The 20,350-nt window shown below is 45.2% G+C and overlaps 1 long non-coding RNA gene across 5 annotated transcripts in view; it reads right to left on the reverse strand.

Moving 5' to 3' along the window:
• LOC310754933 overlaps window positions 1-20,350 on the reverse strand; it is a 242,066-nt gene that overhangs the window by 208,243 nt on the left and 13,473 nt on the right. For 3 of the 5 annotated variants that reach the window (XR_014544075.1, XR_014544076.1, XR_014544078.1), the window contains exons 2-4: window positions 8,121-8,267; window positions 4,126-4,207; window positions 2,297-2,410 (exon numbers count right to left, since the gene is read on the reverse strand). This is a non-coding gene — a long non-coding RNA (uncharacterized lncRNA). Of the gene's footprint in view, window positions 1-397; window positions 1,774-2,296; window positions 2,411-4,125; window positions 4,208-8,120; window positions 8,268-20,350 lie in introns of those variants that run through there. The other 2 variants (XR_014544079.1, XR_014544077.1) reach the window with 2 other exon arrangements.

The following is a 20,350-nucleotide window of genomic DNA, read 5'->3' on the forward strand; positions in this document are numbered from 1 at the left end:
TTGAAGATGGGAGCAACATTTGCCTGCCTCTAGTCTGCAGGGACTTCACTTGTTCTCCAATAATTCTCAAAGATCATCAGTGCCAAGTGATGGAGAGAAGGACCCATTAAGATCTGGTCTATCTCAGTTTTCAGAGATAATGGGACTAACTCCATCCCATGCAATTCTGAGGCAGGTTTTTTATGAAAAATTCTAAGACATCCATCCCCACCCCCCATTAAAGTTTTTCCTTCTAAACTGCTAATATCACACCTGGAGCAGGGGGAGGGACAGCGGCAGCCATTCTTTCCCCATACAATTCCCTCTGAGAACACAACCCAGTTCCTCCTAGGGGGCCTTGCCTTACATGCATTCAATGCACATGACAGCAAGGAGCCCTGTGCACTAGCCTCTCAGATTGTGGGCAGCTGTATACCCTATTTTAGAAATGAAATAGGAGGGGTGCTATGGATATAGCACATAACCTACAAGGCCACCTTGTAAAATAATCCACTAGACTGGGGATTCTAAAGTGGACCGTTGTTTCGTTTCAGGTCATGATCCATTGGGACTGAACAGGGTAGGCATAAGAATCTAAGAGCTTGCTGGATCAAGCCAATGGCCCATCTAGTCCAACATCCTGTTCTCACAGTGGTGCACCTGCAAACAGGATTTGAGCACAAGAGCACTCTCCCCTCCTGTTGGTTCCAACAGCTGGCATTCAGAAGCATCACTGACTCTGACTTTGGAGCATAGTCATCATGGCTAGTAGCCGTGCTTTTGTCTAATCCTCTTCTAAAGTCATTGGGGTTGGTGGCCATCTGTGCCTCATGTGAGGCATTCCATAGTTTAACTATGAGCTGCATGAAGATATCCTTTCTTTTATCTGTCTTGAATCTTCCAGCACTCAGCTTTATTGGATGTCCACAAGTTTAAATATTGTGAGAGGGGTATGGCACATGGACACCAATTTTACAATGGCAATGCCCCATCAACCTTTGGGGGGACAGTCCCCTCAAATATTTTATTTGGGGGCTGAATACCCCCTCGTCCCCTAGGAGTTTGCTCCTATGCTAGTGGGATAGCTCCAGATGGTGCTTTGAAGTAAGCCATCTATGAAACTAGCACTCTAAAAATGGATCCTTCTAGGGAGGAACCCTTATGAGCTCATCCACCTTTTCATTGGATTGGCTGGGTTGGATGGAATTTATCAATAAAAGCAGGAATGAGATGACTCATTGTTATCTCCCTGGCAATGAGGTAATACACCTGAAAGAGGATGTGACTCTCATCTGTAAAACGTATTTCCCCCTCCTCTTTGAATTCATTTCCCTGATGCAATGTGGCACAAAGAAATTAGAGTCATTGTATTAAGATTAAAATGGGTATCTGTGTCAAGGCAATTTAATTCCGCCCAGAGACAGCAATTCAGAAAATAACCCTCTCACACTGGAACTTTCTTCCCTGGAAGCTCAGAGGGCTTCATCCCACTTGCATATCGGCACTACACCAATTTTAACAAAATTGTGGTTTTTTTTAATTATACAAGAGGCTATAAATTGTAGCATTGAAGACACAGGGATGGATAGTCATAGATCATTTCCTAATGAGTCGCAAAATGTTATTGGGATAAGGGAAGGAGCAAGGAGGCAAGATATCAAATGAGCTGTCATTTGAGTGGTGGAGTTTGTCAGGAACTTCTGCTGCTCATTGCCTCTTGTGAACAGCATCAGTGCAGCTTCTTGGGAAAGAACCTTCCAGGTTGTCTCCACCAATCGTGCCTGTTGGCTTCTTCTGTGCCACAAGAAGGTTGCCAAATCAGAAAAAGATACATTAACAAATGAATGAACTGTGCCATGAGGACTGAAAGACAGCATTTACTTTTGCAGCCAGAGGACTAAGGCTGCAGCAGACAGATAGGAGGGAAACAGGGCAACTCTATCAGTTCTGCTGAAACCTGCAACATTTGAATCACCTCCTTGTTTCCTGGGTTTCTGCATGAACATATTCCCTCCTCCCTCACAATCCCCATTCCTTGTGTAAAGGTAAAGGACCCCTGACAGTTAAGTCCAGTCGTGGACGACTCTGGGGTTGCGGCACTCATCTCATTCTACTGGCCGAGGGAGCCGACATTTGTCCACAGACAGCTTCCGGGTCATGTGGCCAGCATGACTAAGCCACTTCTGGTGAACCAGAGAAGCGCATGGAAACACCGTTTACCTTCCCACCAGAGCAGTACCTATTGATCTACTTGCATTTTGACGTGCTTTTGAACTGCTAGGGGGACAGGAGCTGGGACTGAGCAACGGGAGCTCACCCCGTCGTGGTTATTCGTGTATTTCCTTGTGTATTGTCCCTTTTAAACTGTGAGCCTGAGCGCAGGGGCTGTTTTTTCACTGATCCTTGGCAACTGATCTAGGAGTCTTTTCAGCTGAAGAAGAGAGTTAAAAAAAATAGTTCTTAATAAGAAAACATATTATTTCTTGCCATGTATTATTTTACCATTAACTTGAAAAAGAACGCATGCATTTCAATACTAGACCCTTTCCTTGAAATAAGGAAAAGGTGGAAAGCCTAGTCCCAATGGGATTACATATGCATTACTGGCCCTACATGTCTAATTAACACAGTAATGCAAGTGGATTTCTTTAAAATGTTTGATCAATGTTGGATATGCCTGACAAAATTCAAACCATGCATTCATCAGCCATCCAGACATTGTTGGGAGGCAAAGTAATACAAGTGAAGCAATTGTTTTTATGCTTGTAGTAGAATGTGCAAGCCTATTAGAGGGACGTGATGCGAAATGTGAAAGGATGGGTCAAGAGTTCCAGTAGCACTTTTTATTAGGATTTGTTCGAAAGGTGATGTTGCATTTGAAGATGAAGAAGTAATGGGTGGTTATTGATTTCTGCACACACAAATCAACACAAAAATGAAAGGGTAAAAGATTTCCCAAACTGTGTAAAAGTGAAGAACACTAGAATTTATGGACATCCAATAAGCTGGATGCTGGAGGATTCAGGATAGACAAAAGGAAGAACTTCATGCATGATATTGTTAAACTGTGGAACTCACTCCCACAGGAGACAGGGATGGTCGCCAACTTGGAGAGCTTTGAAAGAGGATTGGACAAATTCATGGAGGATAAGGCTATCAGCAGCTACTAGCCATTGGTGGCTGTGTTCTGCCTCCCCCCACAGTCAGAGATACCATGGGGGTGAGGGAGAGTGCTCTTGTGCTTGGGTCCTGTTTCTTGGTTGACTACAGGCATCTGGTTGGCCATTATGAGAACAGGATGCTGCACTATGCTTCTCATGTTCTTAGGATCTTAAGAAGGTAGGAAGGCATCATGGGTCAGTGGTAGGGCACAGGCTTTGCTTGCCAGAAAAAGACAATTCCCAGATTCAGTCATCAGCGTCTCCGGTTAAAGCAGGGAAAGACTCCTGTCTGAAACCCTGGGGAGCCACTGCCAGTCAGTGTTGGCAACAGCTGGGTAGGTGGTCTGACTCAGATTAAGATAGCTTCCTCAGTTAATTTTCTCAGGCATTTGTTGATGATTTAAAGCAGAGGTGAGGAACCTCAACCCTTTGCCAGCCCTGCTCTGTGCTCCCCTCAAGTGCTTTTGCCTGCCTGGAATATATGTCTCCTTGAACTGTGATAATGCTTGTTGATTGCCAGGATTGAGAGATGTTTGTGCATGTTGGTGGGTGCTGCATGAACGGCTTTTTTTGGCTTTTGCATGAACGCATTCTGGAATGCAGCCCACTGTACAAAAGATGAGAGTCTCAGCCAGTTCCCCAATTTTTACCTCTGGCACCACCCACCACCAGGATGCATCTCTTGGAAGGTTGCCCAGGGCCAAGGGCTACCTAAAAATATCCCAGGATTCTCTTTTGGTCCACAGAACAACAGTTTCTCCCAAAAAAATCATGCAAAATCCAACCAGCTCAAGCCATGTGGGTTTATTAACGAGTGACAGAGTTAGTGCAGGCTACAGCAAACCACATGTTTAAACTACTCAAAAAGCCACATAATAGAGACAAACATAAACAAACCTATATGCTAACTCTCTTCCTACATTTACTAGGGCACTGCTATTGCAACATCTAATAATGTAGGCCGCAACACCAAAGATCAATCCACCTGCTTATCTTCCAGTGTGATGTATTCTGTCACCTGCCAGCAAATCCCTTTGCCATTCTGCATAGGACTAGAAGATCAGTTCCTATACAAAGGAAGAAATGGGCACAGAATTGGCATCAGAAACAAGCCAGCAGGAAAACATTTCATTCCCTCAGAATGCTCTATGGTGGACATCTTTGGTGGCACTTGAAGCATCTGAGAACTGGGAGGGAGGCATGGACCATTTTCATTTCCCCCAGCACTTCCTGCATCTGCCACCAGGGCTGGGGCTATGAGAGACAGGAGCAACGGCCACCACCCAGGGAGGAACTCCTGGACGGGCTAGCTTCTTCGTCACTCAATGGACTCGTGTGCCAGTAGACTCAGTAGCAGAATGGCATTTGCTGGAACATCGGAGAACAAACGGTGGGAGCCTCACATATATATTTGCCCTGGTGCAGTGGCTATTTGCATCACTGCCTGTTTTATTGTGTTTCAAATATATTATAAAGGTAAATAGTACCTCGGGTTAAGAACTTTGCTTCAGGATGAGAACAGAAATCCGGCGGCGGCGACACGGAAGCAGTGGGAGGCCCCATTAGCTAAAGTGGTGTCTCAGGTTAAGAACAGTTTCAGGTTAAGAACAGACCTCCGGAACAAATTAAGTATGTAACCAGAGGTACCACTGTATATACTTGCCAATGAGAATTATACCATATGCATCTAATTCTAGTCCATGGAGGTATATGCCATGATAAATGTGTTAGTCTTTAAGGTTCCACAGGACATTTTGTTGCTTAACCTCAAATAGTGTTTTGAGTCAGTGGCGGGGGGGGGGGGGGAGGAGTAGGAAATGAATTGCTTATTGTTCTTTCCATACCTTCATACCAGCTTTCCCCCATCAATTCACAGCTGGGAAAAGACACAGTGCAGAACCTCTGATAACAGCCAAACCATCTTTTAGTTGGCTTGTTCTTTTACTCATGTAAACCTTATAGGGCTGTTGCTACTCTGTGTGTGTGTTTTGCACAAATTAAACAATATTAATATGTATTGGCTCATTTATCAGCTTTTCTGTTTTACTGAAGAAACTGTTGCCAACATGTGGAAAAATCTTCTATTGACTATATCACCCTAAACTTGGACCTCTCCCTTGGTAGGTCTCCTTTCCCACTTGGACACATGAAATCCTTCTTGTTTGGTTTTGCAAATACTGCAAAGGCATTAATTCCTATGGGGAACATTCAGGTTTCATTAGAAGAACAAATGAGGAAGCTTCTTCCCCAAAATACATGCCACCCAAAATGTAACAGACTTCACAAAAGCAGCTGGTTTCCAAATAGGAGATGCACTAGAATTTAAATCTAAGTCAAAGTGGCACCAGGTGATCTAGATGCCCTGCTTAACCCCACATGTGTGACAAAACCCAAATATAAGAAAAGACTCACATCTACTACTCCAGAGTTCAGCCTTATCCCTTCAGGAAGAGGAATCTGATCTCAAGGTTATGAGACTTCAGGAAATGAAGCCTAGACAGGAGTGGTGGTGAAGGGTAACAGCAGCAGAATCAGCAGCCACAAAATGCATCATCCAACCTCTTCTTTAGTTTCATTCCCTGTGTCAGTAGTCAATTCAATTTGGGATCTCCTAAACAGTGGTGCCCTCCCCTGCTGCTACCTGGACTTCCATGATCTGAGGCTCTAAGCTAGGATTGCCTGATCAGGAGCATCCCAGACTCTGAGATTTCAGGATCCAAACCAGAATCAAGGATGTCATGGGAGACGGTCTTGGTGATGTCCCACTACTGAGCCATGGAGATGGAGGTTAATTGGGGGAGGGGATGAGGATCAGAGGAAGGCAGATCCCCAGAGAGCCATAATTTGCAGCTGGCTCCTATTAGGCTAAAGCTTGCATGCTGCACACATAAGTCTTCTTAAAAATAAAAAATTAAGCCACTCTCACCCACCTGCAGATTCAGGCAAACCTGGAGGGGGCCAGGTAAACCTGGATACTTCAGGTCAGCTATGGAGAGCTCCAGACCTCCAGAGCTAACCCTGCTCTAAGCCATAGCTTACTTAGCTTGCTTGTCTGGCTGTCAGCAGCTGGAAGGCTGCCGGCCTAGATAAACAGCACACAGTGGTGGTAATTACAAGAATGGAACAAAGTTCAAACTAAAGAATGCAATATTAAGATATAATAAAACAGGCAGGAGAAGTTATTATGTAAAGAACCAGAAGAGGAAGTTGAGGGAAATCGATGGTATATCATGCCCGTAAAAATGGCAAAAACGTATAGATCAGGTTCCAATAAATGTTGGAAGTGTAAAGAGAAGGAAGGCATGTTTTATCACATGTGGTGGAATTGTAACATAATCTTTTTTTAAAATTGGGGGACTTCCGGTCTGCTGTGGATCGGAAATGGTGGAGCAGCTCATGTCGTCTGATTAAAAGGAGACCGTTCTGAGGCTGTTTGGGCATTAGGGGAGAGTGCCAGGGCTAGGCACCCCCCTAGAGAACCCCATGGATGAAGTGGGGCATTGAGAGGACCAGTGGAGCGATTATACTCCCGCAACCTCCTGTGAACCCGCTGCTGCCACGAGGTGAGTGGAGCGGGCGAGGAAAAGCAGTTGAGATTGCTCACGGCTTCACCACAACCCTACAGTCAAAGCCACAAGTTGTCACCGAAAGCAGCAGATTTTCCAGCAAGTTCTTTGGATCTAAATCTTATTTAAGGAGAAAATTGGAAGCTTTTAAAATAAAAAGTTGATTTGGCGAAAACGGAAACAAAACAGGAAGTCAACTTCTGTTTTCTGGCTCACAGGCAATTGCAACGGAAACAATTTGTGAGTGAGAGAAAAAGACTTTTTGCAGCCTTTAGAGGGACTTTATTATATCATTTTGTTGGGTACAGAGATTTCCCTTCTGATTGAACTTGACTGGTGAGTTTCAACTTGATCTATTGCTCCTTGTTATTGGCATTTGGAACTTAAACTAGAAGTCGACTGAACAGCTCTGGTATTATTATTATTATTATTATTATTATTATTATTATTATTATTATATGTGTCTGCTTATTTGGAGGTCCCTGGAACTTCACAATCAAACCCGAAGCTTGGCAGGGGAACACTCAGCTAATCCTGGAGATTTACTCCTGGAAAGGCTGAGTGCCTGGAACAGCTGGAGGTGAAAAGTTGAAGAGCAACATACTTCATAAAGTGATTGTAGAAGACCAGGGCACGGAACAATTTGGTATACAATTGCCAGTTTTGGAATTATAAAATAACTATCTTGATTGGATGTACAAACTACACATTTTAATACTTCCATATTAGACAGGGCTCCGTCATCACTTATCATCAAAGGAGTGACCCAATGTTGTGCTCCTCCCTCCAGAAGGTTAATGAGGAAGCTCACTCTCTCTGTCATCTTGAAATTCCTTCCCCCTAATCTTCATGAGGGATGCGGGTGGTGCTGTGGTGTAAACCACACAGCCTAGGGCTTGCCGATCAGGTCGGCAGTCGACGGTTCGAATCCCCATGATGGAGTGAGCTCCCGTTGTTCAGTCGCCGCTCCTGCCAACCTAGCAGTTCAAAAGCACGTCAAAGTGTAAGTAGACAAATAGGTACCGCTCCGGCGGGAAGGTAAACAGCGTTTCCATGCACTGCTCTGGTTTGCCAGAAGCAGCTTAGTCATGCAGGCCACATGACCCGGAAGCTGTCTGTGACAAACACCGGCTCCCTTGGCCTATAGAGCAAGATGAGAGTGCAACCCCAGAGTTGTCTGCGACTGGACCTAACGGTCAGGGGTACCTTTACCTTTAATCTTCATGAACCAAAGAAATCCCATCCTGAACAATAAATAGTCCAAATTTCCCCCAGAAAACTTGGGGGGAGGGCCAACTAGAGACTTAGACATTTGCAAGTCCTGTTCTTGAGCTAACTGCTTGTTCTGCTCCCCAAAAGCTCCTGCTAGATGATCGAGCTGTGATTTAAGTTTCAAATATTGTTACCATAGTACCTGATAGAGGTCAGCTTCAGTGCCCGTCACCCCTGCCCCCCTCAGCGCGCCTCCAGCTGCTCCTTGCTCTTCGGACATCCCAACTCTTTCCTGGCCATCTGATGTGAAGAGTGGAGATGCTTCAAGCTGGCAGGAGCTGGCAGGCTACTGGCATAGATAAACAGCACGCAGTGGTGGTAATTACAATAAGATTTATTGTATACAGTCATTAGCCTCAGAGCCGCACACACTAGCAACTATCCATTGCAATTCAATTGAAGCATCTGAGCCATCATCGCATCTCCGGGAGGAAACAGGAAAGTGTCCACCCCTCCTCCTTTTTGATTGACGCCTCTCTTTGACCTTTGTTCTTCTGCAAACTCTTGGACTTTCAGGGTCAGCTCCCACCCCTTCTTCTGCTGAAGATTCTCCCCTCCCCTGAGAGGTGACTAATGGCCGCTCGCCAGAGGGTTGGCCTGCATCCAGCCCAATCTCACTGTATTGATAAGGTACATTCTCTCCTCCTTCTGGAAAGGGGGACTCTAACCCACTGCTTTTGGCTGGCTGAGAGAAAGGCACGTCTCTATCTCCCCCTTCTGACTGACTGCCTTCCCCCCTGCTCGGACTGTTCCTCTGGACTGTGGGAAGCTATGTCCATGACACTGGCCCTGAGTAAGTCCCCTAATTATGTTGACCACCAGCACTGGGCCTGCTATGAAAAGAGGCCTTGCTCAGTTGTCCTTTTGCAAATGCCAGTGTCATCTTGAAATAATGTCTCATTGGAGCAGTTATGGTTCTTTCCAGAAAGAAGAGAGGAGAAAGAATATAATTAGGCTTGGTTGGCAGCACAAAACTGCACAAATAAATATGTATCATGCGACCAAGTCACCAGGAGGGGCACATTCTCCTGTAATTATGCAAATAAATCCACAGGGTGCTCTCTGGGATCAACCGCCTTGTACATTTGTATTAATCAGAGGCAATGTAACTGACAAGGGAATCTATTGCACTGCTTTCCTGGCAAGAGGCAAATCTAATGGCAGAGGAGTCTGCACCACAGTCTGCTGCAGAAGGCAGAGGGCTGCCTGCCTTATCTCAACAAGTCCTTTAGGTATCTGGGGGAGGCCACCAAACCCGCTACAGCTCTGAATAAATAACACTTTCTCCACTTCAAAGTTCACCAGTTCAACCCTCCACAATGCACACATACAAATGTTGATTGTCCCCTGGAATTTGCACTGTTTTTCATATCCTCCTTCTCTGTATAGGATGCTGGGGCATCTGTTTAATGTAAAGATGTTTGCATATCCTCAGATGAACTTTTCTGACACTTCAGCAAGAACAGCTGGATTTGGGGGCAAATAACACAGCCCTGGATTTTGTATTCAAGGCCCCGAGCTGCCTGATTTGTCCCCAGGTTGAAGCCTCTACTTTATCAAGCAGCAGATGAAAAAAGGCAGTTGGTTTCTGGTGTTTCTCTGATATATTTCCCCTTCTTTCTTTTTTTTTTAAAGAACAAAACAAAAAAGATTTCCTAACCATTTAAGAAAGATGAGAAATGTTTTGTTTGGAATGGGGCAAGATCTGTTTTTACCATAAGAACAGTGGTATTCAATCTGACCCATAATCTGTCTTGCCCAGTGAACAGATTGGGTGCCAGGATCATATCAGTGACTATAACAGTCAGTTCTGAGAATTTCACGTCACACTGGAGTGTGACCAAGACACATTTATTGAGGAACCAGCTTGTGGGGGAAAGAAGGCAATCCTCCAGGGTGCTAATGCCTCCCCAAAGCCCTCTACCCCCCACCCATCTCCTGCCCAATGAGGCCCTAGTTGCCATAGTGGGTGAATAAGACTGACTTCACATCAGGTCTTTCCATTTCTTTGCCAGAAAAAGCAGCTTGTGAGGGCTTGTGGGGGGGCAGGGAGCAGCTCTGATGGTGAGTAGGCTGCAGGCAGAATTTGAAACTTAATAGTTGAGAATGGGGTTTGGGAAGAGTATGAGAGCTCTCCAAACCTTCTCTTTACTGAATCTGGTAGCTCAGACATCTCCAGCATAGGTGCCCTTGATGTGTTATTGGACTCCTATCAGTCTCAGCCAGCATAACAAATAGTCAGTAATGATGGGAGCTGCAGCCCACCAAGAACACAGGTTTGGGGAACACGGTGATTAGCTTTTGGCTGTGTTGGAGGATTCAGGACAAACGAAAGGAAGTGCTTCTTAATACCATGCATAGTATGAGGCAATGATGGCCACCAACCTGGGTAGCTTTAAAAAAGGATTAGACAAATTCATGGAGGTAAAGGCTATCAGTGGTTGCCAGTCCATTTGCTTTGCCTCCACAGTTGGAGGTAACAATGTTTCTGATTACCAGTTGCTGGAAACCACAGTAGGGGAATGTTGTTGCACTTGGGTCCTGCTTCCAGGCTTCTCAAAGGCATCTGGTTTGCCACTGTGATAAAAGGATGCTGCCACTGGCTTGATCCAGCAAGACTTCTCTTTGGTTCATATGTTGTAATATACTAGGGAGTTTAAGTTGATTATCACACAGCGTGCCATTCACCCAGCCCTCAAGGCTTTCCAGGTACTAGGGACATCTTAACATTCCTGTCTTCTCATTTCCTGAGAAGGAGAGTCATAGAATCATAGAATCATAGAATCATAGAGTTGGAAGAGACCACAAGGGCCATCGAGTCCAACCCCCTGCCAAGCAGGAAACATAGGAGTCATAGGAAGGTGCCTTAACACTATGTCATGCTATCTGTCCAATCACCACAGATTCCCTACTCCAATTGTCAGCAGCTCTTCAATGGTTTCAGAGAGCTTTCCCCATCACCCTGCTACCTGTTCTTTTTTAAAAACAAAAAACCCTGGAAATGCCATGGATTGAATCTGGGCCTTCTTCACTGACACTGGCCTACCCCCCAGCCCCTGCACACACATTTAACCATATGTAAGCCCATAATAAAAAAGTGGGATGTGCGGGTGGTGCTGTGGGTTAAACCACAGAGCTTAGGGCTTGCCAATCAGAAGGTTGGTAGTTCGAATCCCCGCGATAGGGTGAGCTCCCATTGCTCGGACCCTGCTCCTGCCAACCTAGCAGTTCGAAAGCATGTCAAAGTGCAAATAGATAAATAGGTACCACTCCGGCGGGAAGGTAAACAGCATTTCCGTGTGCTGCCCTGGTTCACCACATGACCTGGAAGCTGTACGCTGGCTCCCTCGGCCAATAAAGCAAGATGAGCATGCAACCCCAGAGTCGTCCGTGACTGGACCTAATGGTCAGGGGTCCCTTTACCTTTACCTTTAAGCCCATAATGTAGAGCCTTATTCCTACTTGCCTCCTTAGCACCCTTGTCAAAATCTCTGTTTTCTCATGCCACGCATCCCTCCTGATGTTTGTGACAAGGGTACCATAGGCATCCTGTGCCAGACATGGGGAACCATTGCAGATTAGCATGGGGAACCATTAGCAGTGGGGAGAAAATGGGAAGATGGGAGTGTGGATTTAAAAAGACTCATTTATCAGCTGACTGATAAATATGTGCGTACATTAGAATCACAGAACTGTAGAGTCAGAGTGGGCACCAATGGTCATCTAGTCTAGGCCCCAGCAAATGCAGGAAATCCACTACTACAGCATCAGGGAAGGGCTGTAGCTCAGTGGTAAAACACCTGCTTTGCATGCAGAAGGCCACAGGTTTAATCCCCAACACCTCCAGGCAGAGTTGGTAGAGACTCCCTGTCTGAATGCCTAGAGAACTACTGCCAGCCACTATCCTGCATGTGTACTCTTACTGGCAGAGAATGAAGAACAGGGGTGGGGAACCTCAATGCCAGGGGGCAAATGTGGTTCTCGTGGCCTCTCTGTCTGTCCCTTGAGACTCTTCACATGCTACAGGTCCTCACTAGCCACTCTACTCCCCAGCCCATGGTCCTTGGTGCTCCTGCTTTGCATCCACCTTGAGTGCTTTCTCCTGGCTGAAATGAGTCATTTAACTCTGATAATGCCTCTATTTCACCTGGGTGGAGGATGGAAAGGGGTGGGAGAATGTGTGCAGAAACTAATGCAAAGGTAACACTGACATTTGTTGCCCCCCCACACTTTCATCTCTGGCCCCACCGGTATGTGGCCTCCCAAAAGTTGCCCCAAAGGAAATGCGGCCCTTGGGATGAAAAATGTCCCATCCTCATCCACTCTAGAGGGAAATAGGGAAGACAGGGTATTGATCAGAGCTTCACTTTTACTGAAGTATCAGCAAATGCTTATCCAAATTCCATTCCAGCCAAAAAGGGCCTTAACTGACTGCCAATGCAATTAAACAGAGAAGGGGGGAATAAAAGAATCAAAACTGCCTGTGGTCAGATTTCTAAATGGCTATGGTGTCCTGGATCCCACAACAGAGACTCTTACTTGAGATTAAGGCATATATCTTTATTGAGATAGAGTAGAATTACAAGCTCAGCAACAGGTAGCAAATCTCAGCAGCCATTATGCTCAGGTTAGTGACTAGAAAGGCAAGACTAGGCAGGCCAGAAGCAGCACTTCCAGCTGATGGAATGCAAGATCAGGGCGAAGAATTCAGAGGTGTATGGAAGCAGTGGCATCCCAATGAGTTAACATGCCCACCTGCCAAGCATTTTGAGACTGTTAAGCATGCAAGTGCTCACTACATCACAGGGGAATGTGACAATTCCCAGTGATAGGAACATCACTGAGTCCTAGACAATCAGTCTGTGACCCACCCCCTTCTGACTCTCACTCACCCACTACTAGCAATTGGTTTAATGTTGTTTGTTTGTTTGTTTGTTATATTTGTGTTCCGCCTTTCTCCCAAGGAGTTCAAGGTGGCACACATAGTTCTCCTCCTCTTCATTTTATCCTTACCACAAACCTGTGAGGTCACCCAGTGAGCTCCATGGTCAACTAAGGATTTGAATCCTGGTCTCCCAGGTCCCAGTCTACCACTCTAACCACTACATCATACTGGCTAATTCCCTCCCCAGATTGTATTCCTATGAATCTCTAGCTGGGGTGGGGTGGGGGTGGATTCCCCAACCAGAGTAGGCACATCCTGGGAGGGGGAAGTAACTGCCTCCTCCAGCCTCTGTTCCCTAGTCTCAACCCCCTCCAACACATGTCAGCCTTCTGTTCTCCATCCTTGTCCATCTCCCCTTGCCAATGCTTGAGCCTGGCAACACCTCAGGGCTCTTGAAACTGGGCACAAAAATTCACCGAGAGACAAAAGAACGTAGGCTGGGTCTTTAAAAACAAAACAAAACCTCAGCCTTTAGGTGATGTGGGTTGATGGCTTGGCTTTCCCATGCTTTTTGTTTGGCTGATTAATAGCCCCAGAAAGTGGCTTTCAGGTCAGGTAAAGTAGGGAGGGAGGACATCAAAACCTTCTGCAAACACCTACAGTAAATGGCTGCTACAAAGAGAGAGATAGAAAACTTCCTTGTAATACAAACCTGTAGGTTTGAGTCCTGCCTTCTGGAAGAGTGGTGATACCCTCCCAGGCTTCCCAGTATCCAAAACAGTATGCCTCTGAATGCCAGCTGCTGCGAAACACAAATGAGGAAATTGCTGATGCAGCCAGGTCCTGCTTGTCAGTTTCCCATTGAGGCATCTGATTGGACACTGAGAGAACAGGATGCTGGACTAGATGGGCCTTTTGCCTGATCCATTAGAGCTCTTCTTATGAACTTAAGGAGATGATCTGCCCATTATCCATGCCACAATAATGCCCTGCATTACTGCAATGCTCAGGTCCCCAATGAAAATGGACGTTGCAAAAATCAGGTGATATCCACAGGTGATAGTTGACACTAAGCAAATTAGCCAAAATGTCTAGTTCTAAAGGTGATCTATGCTGGAAGTACAAAGAAACAACCAGCACATTTTATCATTCATGGTGGTCTTGTAGAATAATAAAAGAATTTTGGGAGATGCTGTATAATGAACTTAAGAAAATGTTTAGAAGAATGTTTTCCCAAACCCAGAAGCTTTCCTTCTGGGAATAATAACAACAGAAATTCCACAAAATCAAATTACTCTATGGATGTATGTGACCACAGCTACCAGAATTCTGGAAGCTCAAAAGTGGAGAACAGATAAAGTACTGCCGCTAGAGGAACGGCACCTTAAATTATTAGAATATATAGAACTTGCCAGCATAACAAATAGATTCAGAAACAAAGACAACAAAAATTTAAAAGAGGATTAGACATTTTATATAGTTTATATGGAAAAACATTATAACAAAAAAATAAGCATGACAGGCTGCCAAAAAATACTCAGCAGTAGAGGTTATATAAGGTAATGAAAAGAACTTAGTAGAGTAAGAAAATGCGGTTGACCGAACAATGGGAGCTCACTCCGTCGCGGGGATTCGAACCACCAACCTTCTGATCGGCAAGCCCTAGGCTCAGTGGTTTAGACCACAGTGCCACCCGCGTCCCTTATTTTTTCTTATTATCCTGTATATAACACAGTATGCGTTGATGATATGACAAAACAGAAAAGCAAATTAAAAATATATCCAAAAGAGAGAGAGAGAATAGGATGTTGGAGTAGATGGAATGCTGGCCTGATAAGTGCCTATCTTATGATTTTATAGAATGAATCAGTCTACCCCTGCTTCTCTATGGTTGAAGATCTATTTGCTTAGCATTTGTCGCCAAATGCTTCCCCTACACCACAAGCACACACACGGCTGCATTCAGAGTCAAATGAAAGTGCCTGAGTATTGTTGCCATGACTTGGTCCTTTAGATGTTTTCATTGCTTGCCACCACAAGATGGCATTGTGGATTTAAGGGAAAATAGCAGAAGCAAGCAAGGAGGGAAGCAGACAAGGAAAAGCAAAAGGAAAGGAAAGGAAAGGAAAGAAGGAAAGGAAAGGAAAGGAAAGGAAAGGAAAGGAAAGGAAAGGAAAGGGAAGGGAGAGGTGGTGGAGTTCTTCCCCTTTGCAACAATGGTGTTAAAAGGCATACAAGAGTTGGTTACTTCAAACAACCTATCATACTTCAGTCATCATACATCCTTTTTGAGAATTGGCGGGTGGGAGGGGTAAAAATAGTTGTGTGAATGTCCCAATGCATGTCCCAATGCATGTCCCAGCTGTTTATTATGGTCCTGTCAGTGGCAGCAGCAATGCTCCTGGCTGCCAATTTCCTGTAACCTACAAAGCTGCAGAATAAATAAAAAACTTGCCTCCACCAAGACCTGGCTTCAGTTGTCATTCCATGACATCATTATGAAGCCAAATCAGAGTGAAGGCAATTCTTGACCCCACATTCTGGAGCCTTGTGGGTTGCAAAAGAAGAAAAAGAAGAAGTCCGGCAACAACTAGCAAGTTTGCTCTGCACTTTGCTTATGTTTGAGCTCCCCCTAAAATAATTGACCCCAGCCAATAAAACTTGATCATTGTGTTCATAGGCTTAGCTAGAGCCTGTCAGTCATGAGACCCTGGAGCCAGAAATCTCTAAACTGGGATCCCTGGAGAATGCATGTTCCAAGCCAGATTCTCCAGCAGAACCAGCACCTTTCAAACCAAGAGCCTCACAATCCCTGAAGCCTGCTTGATGCACAGGCATTACCACGAGTGCCAAATTGGCCCCATGGCTGTGGGTGCCCAGGGCCATGGGTGCCTTGCAGCATGCATGGCCAGGCACTGAAATTGGAGCCACTTGGAGCACTTTAGATATGTGGCTCCTGCTATGCAATTCTGGGCTGCATCAATAGGAGTATAGCATCTAGATCAAGGGAAGTAATAGTGCCACTGTATTCTGCTCTGGTCAGACCTCACCTGGAGTACTGTGTCCAATTCTGGGCACCACAGTTCAAGAAGGACACTGACAAACTGGAACGTGTCCAGAGGAGGGCAACCAAAATGGTCAAAGGCCTGGAAACGATGCCTTATGAGGAACGGCTAAGGGAGCTGGGCATGTTTAGCCTGGAGAAGAGGAGGTTAAGGGGTGATATGATAGCCATGTTCAGATATAGAAAAGGATGTCACATAGAGGAGGGAGAAAGGTTGTTTTCTGCTGCTCCAGAGAAGCGGACATGGAGCAATGGATCCAAACTATAAGAAAGAAGATTCCACCTAAACATTAGGAAGAACTTCCTGACAGTAAGAGCTGTTCAACAGTGGAATTTGCTGCCAAGGAGTGTGGTGGAGTCTCCTTCTTTGGAGGTCTTTAAGCAGAGGCTTGACAACCATATGTCAGGAGTGCTCTGATGGTGTTTCCTGCTTGGCAGGGGGTTGGACTCGATGGCCCTTGTGGTCTCTTCCAACTCTATGATTCTATGATTCTATGTGGGTTTGAAATGTTTCAGCACCATTTCCTCTCTGCAGAGACAGGGGACCTTTTAGCATGGTCTGCCCTTGGAGGTTGACGCATCCGAGTGGTTTCCAAACAGCTCTGGGGTTTAATCCAGCCGATATAGCTGGTGTTCCTGTCAAAGCCCTGGTCGATCTGTGGAACATCCAATGGTTCAGGCTGCAGACACAATTACTCCTGAGCACCCTTACCCATTTCATAGAGCCCGTATATTCCCAAGCTTAGAGCAAAGAAGCAAGTTAGATGAAAGCTTGAATGCAAGTTAGGAAAACTCCAGATGAATACAACCGAACCCTGGTGGTGTGTATTTTCAAGCTTTCTCAGTGGCAGTGAAGGCAGCAAAGAAGGCATACTTTGCTACCTCCGCTGCATCCTCACTATGCCACCCGGCAGAGCTTTTCCAGGTAGTATGGGGCCTTTTGCAGACTGGCCCCCCAAAAGTAGTGGAACCAATGGTCGCTCACTGTGATTTGTTTGCCAAGCATTTTGAGGATGAAATCGCTTGCATTCATTAAGACATTGATTCTGCTGTTATAGCAGATCATTCCCATGGGGTGCCCAGAGCACTGTCTAGTCCTGTTTTATTGGATGAGTTTCAGCTGATGCAGCTCAAGGACGTGGACAACGCACTTGGATTGATTTGGGTTACTACCTGTAATCTGGACCCTTGCCCCTCTTGGCTGATAAAATCCAGCAGAGAGGAGACAGCTGTCTGGGCCAGAGACATGGCCAATGCATCTTTACATGAGGGGGTTGGTCTCTGCCTGTTCAAAGGAGGCAGTGACAAAACTATAGATTCTGAGAACTTAGGTAACTACAGGTCAGTTGCCAACACACACACACACACACGCACACACACGCACACAAATACATGATTTTTAATTGAGATTTCCCCATAATACAGTAAAACTGCAGCTACAAAACAAAGGTGAAAAACAGAAGAATAAAATAAAGGGACAATAGAAAAAGAGTGGAAAGAAATAGAAAGATAAAATAAGGAAAGGAAAGGAAACATTAGCAAAAAATACCAAAGAGGAACTTCAAATTTTCCATCTTTACAGAAAAGAAGAAAATATGATAGTTAAAACTTTCGGTCCATGGGAACATCCCACTTCACTTTCTGTTAAACAATATTTCTTTTAAGTTAAAGTGTCTCAGAATCATTCATTTCCTTTTCCTACATAAAGTCCAAGGTAGGTTCCCTAATTGTTATTTATTAACCATATTTCCCCCCTTTTAATTTTACCTCTATTAATTCCCAACACCATTATGCAATATTTAATAATACTAAAGTCCTCCACCCATGTCCATATTAAAGTCTCTCTAGTATTCCATTTTTTTCTCATTATATAGCTACTCATTCATGTCCAGTTTCATATGTTCAGTTCCATGACCTGCTGTATTCCATTTCCTGTTGTGCTTACAATAGTATCCTGATCTCCTCCTCTACAACATTCCATTTTCTCCCCCCCCCAGTCTTTCTCCAGAGGTAATACCATAACTTTAATAGCAACATTCTCTGAATTTGCTCCAGATAAAGAAAAGGATACTAGTATTCCTATCATCCATAGGAAGCTTTCTTGTCCAAGCTTTCCACTTTGCTCTAGCCACTTTAACAATTTTTTTCAGCAACAGAAGGTGGTACTCAGATTTCCCCCAGCAGATGGAGGAGGGGTCTCTTCCTTGTCCCAAATATGTTTTAAAGGTTTTTTTGGGGGGGGTGTTTTTGTTTTAAAGAAGAGGGTGTAATTCTTATTACCTGTTTTCAGGTGACTGCATGGCTTTTAAGTACCATATCATTCTCCTTGGCTAGCCAGTTTGTTATAATTCCTGTCAAACTACAAAGCATAGACAGCAGAAAAATGGCTTCGATCCAAACATCTTGAGGTAACTCCCAGATCACTCTTATCTCCAGAGTGATTAATAGAGCCAAACTATCTGTCTGGCTATTATCAATCACCATGTAATTATCTTCAGTCAGCTGAAGCTACCAGTATGATCTCTGAACTGCCATGCATCTCTCCCGGAAGTTCCCACCAACTTCCCTTTCTTGAGCAAGGTTCTTGAGGAGGTGGTTGCTGACCAGTTCCAGGTACTCTTGGAGACAACTGATTTTCTACATCCATTTCAACGGGGGTTTGGGCCTGGTTTTGGCACAGAAACTCTCCTGGTCACTTTATATGATGACCTCTGTTGGGAAAGAGATGGGGCAATGTTTCCCTGTTAATTCTCCTTGACTCCTCAGTGGTTTTCAATACCATTGACCACTGTATTCTCTATCCAAGTTGGGGATGGGCGGCACTGCTTTGCAGTGGTTCAGGTCCTACTCGGATGGTCATCTTCAGTGGCTGATGGTTGAGGAGGGTTGTTGTTGTGTGTGTTTTTTCCACCATGGGGCTTTCAATGTAGGGTCCCTCAGTGTTCAATTCTATCCCCTGTGTTGCTTAATATCTGTATGAAGCCATTGAGTAGAGACATCAAGAGTTTTGGAATATGCTGTCAGCAGTACGATGATGACACGCAGTTCTATTTCCCCTTAACATCTACAGGTGTGACAGTGGATGTGTTGGACTGGTGTCTTGCCTTGGTAATGGACTGGATGAGAGCCAATAAACTGTAGCTCAGTCCAGATAAGATAGAGGCATTGTTAGTGGGCGCAGAGGCGTAGTGGGGGGGGGCATGGGGACTGTGGCCCTGGGCGCAATTTTGTGAGTGGACACAAACAGGAGCCCTGACAGCAAGAAGGAACTGCGCCTTGGTTGCAGCACTTGTGCTTAGTACAGCTCTACCCCAGGTAAGGCGGCAGTTTCTCCACCCCTCTCCTACCCCGAACTGTGGCATGCGGAGGGTGCCCCTGCCCCCCTTGGGGGTGTGACCCTGCCCAAGCCCTGGGGCAGCATGAGCATACGCTGTGCCACTGACTGGATGCATGGGAGACTGCCAGCTCTTGCGGAGGTTACACTCCCTCTTAAGGAGCAGATACATAGTGTAGCTTGTGGGTGCTCCTGAATCCTTTACTGTCGCTTTAGCCCAGGTGACCTCAGTGGCATGCAGTGCTTTATGTCAGCTTTGGCTGGGAGCCAAGCTGCACCCTATCTGGACAGGGATAGCCTAAGTTCTGTAGTCTATGCTCTGGTAACCTCTTGGGTGGAATACTGCTATGCGTTGTACATGCTGGTGCAAAATTCAATGGCCAGATTGCTCACTGGAACAAGATGCTTTGAGCATATAACACCACTCCTGTCACAACAATACTGGCAGCCGATTAATTTCTGGGCTCAATTCAAAGTGCTGGTATTGACATATAAAGCCTTACATAGCTCAGGACCTCAATACCTTAAGGGCCGCCTCTGCCCATATGAAGCAACCCAAACCCTGCGCTTATCACCCAATGCCATCTTCTACGTCTCCCTACCCGAGAGTTTCGGAGGGTGACAACATGAGACGAGGTCTTTTCTGTGGTGGCTCCCTGTCTGTGGAATGCTCTCCCCAGAGAGGCTTACCTGGCACCATCATTACATGTCTTTAGGTGCCAGGCAAAACTATTCCTCTTTACCCAGGCCTTTGGCCATTAAATAATCTATGGCCTGGTAAATGTGGGAAGGCGAACTGTTATTATGATTACTTTATTATGTTTTTGTGTATTATGTCTTTATTATTATGCTTCATAAATTGTGTCCTTAATGTTGTATAATCCCCTGGGCTCTTTGGATAAAGGGTGGTATATAAATTTAAACAAAAACAAACAAACAAACAAACAAACGTGGCTGCAATACTTTCTAGGAGCAGTGAGATGTGGTGCTGTCACTCTCAGAGAGATTGCGGGCAGGGTTGGGTGGGGATGACTACCTTTTATGAGCAATTCCTAAGTGTACACAAAGTCACTGGGAATGTGTAAACAT

This window comes from Podarcis filfolensis, assembly GCF_964270895.1.
Source record: "Podarcis filfolensis genome assembly, chromosome: Z".
NCBI classification, from domain to species: Eukaryota; Metazoa; Chordata; class Lepidosauria; order Squamata; family Lacertidae; genus Podarcis; species Podarcis filfolensis.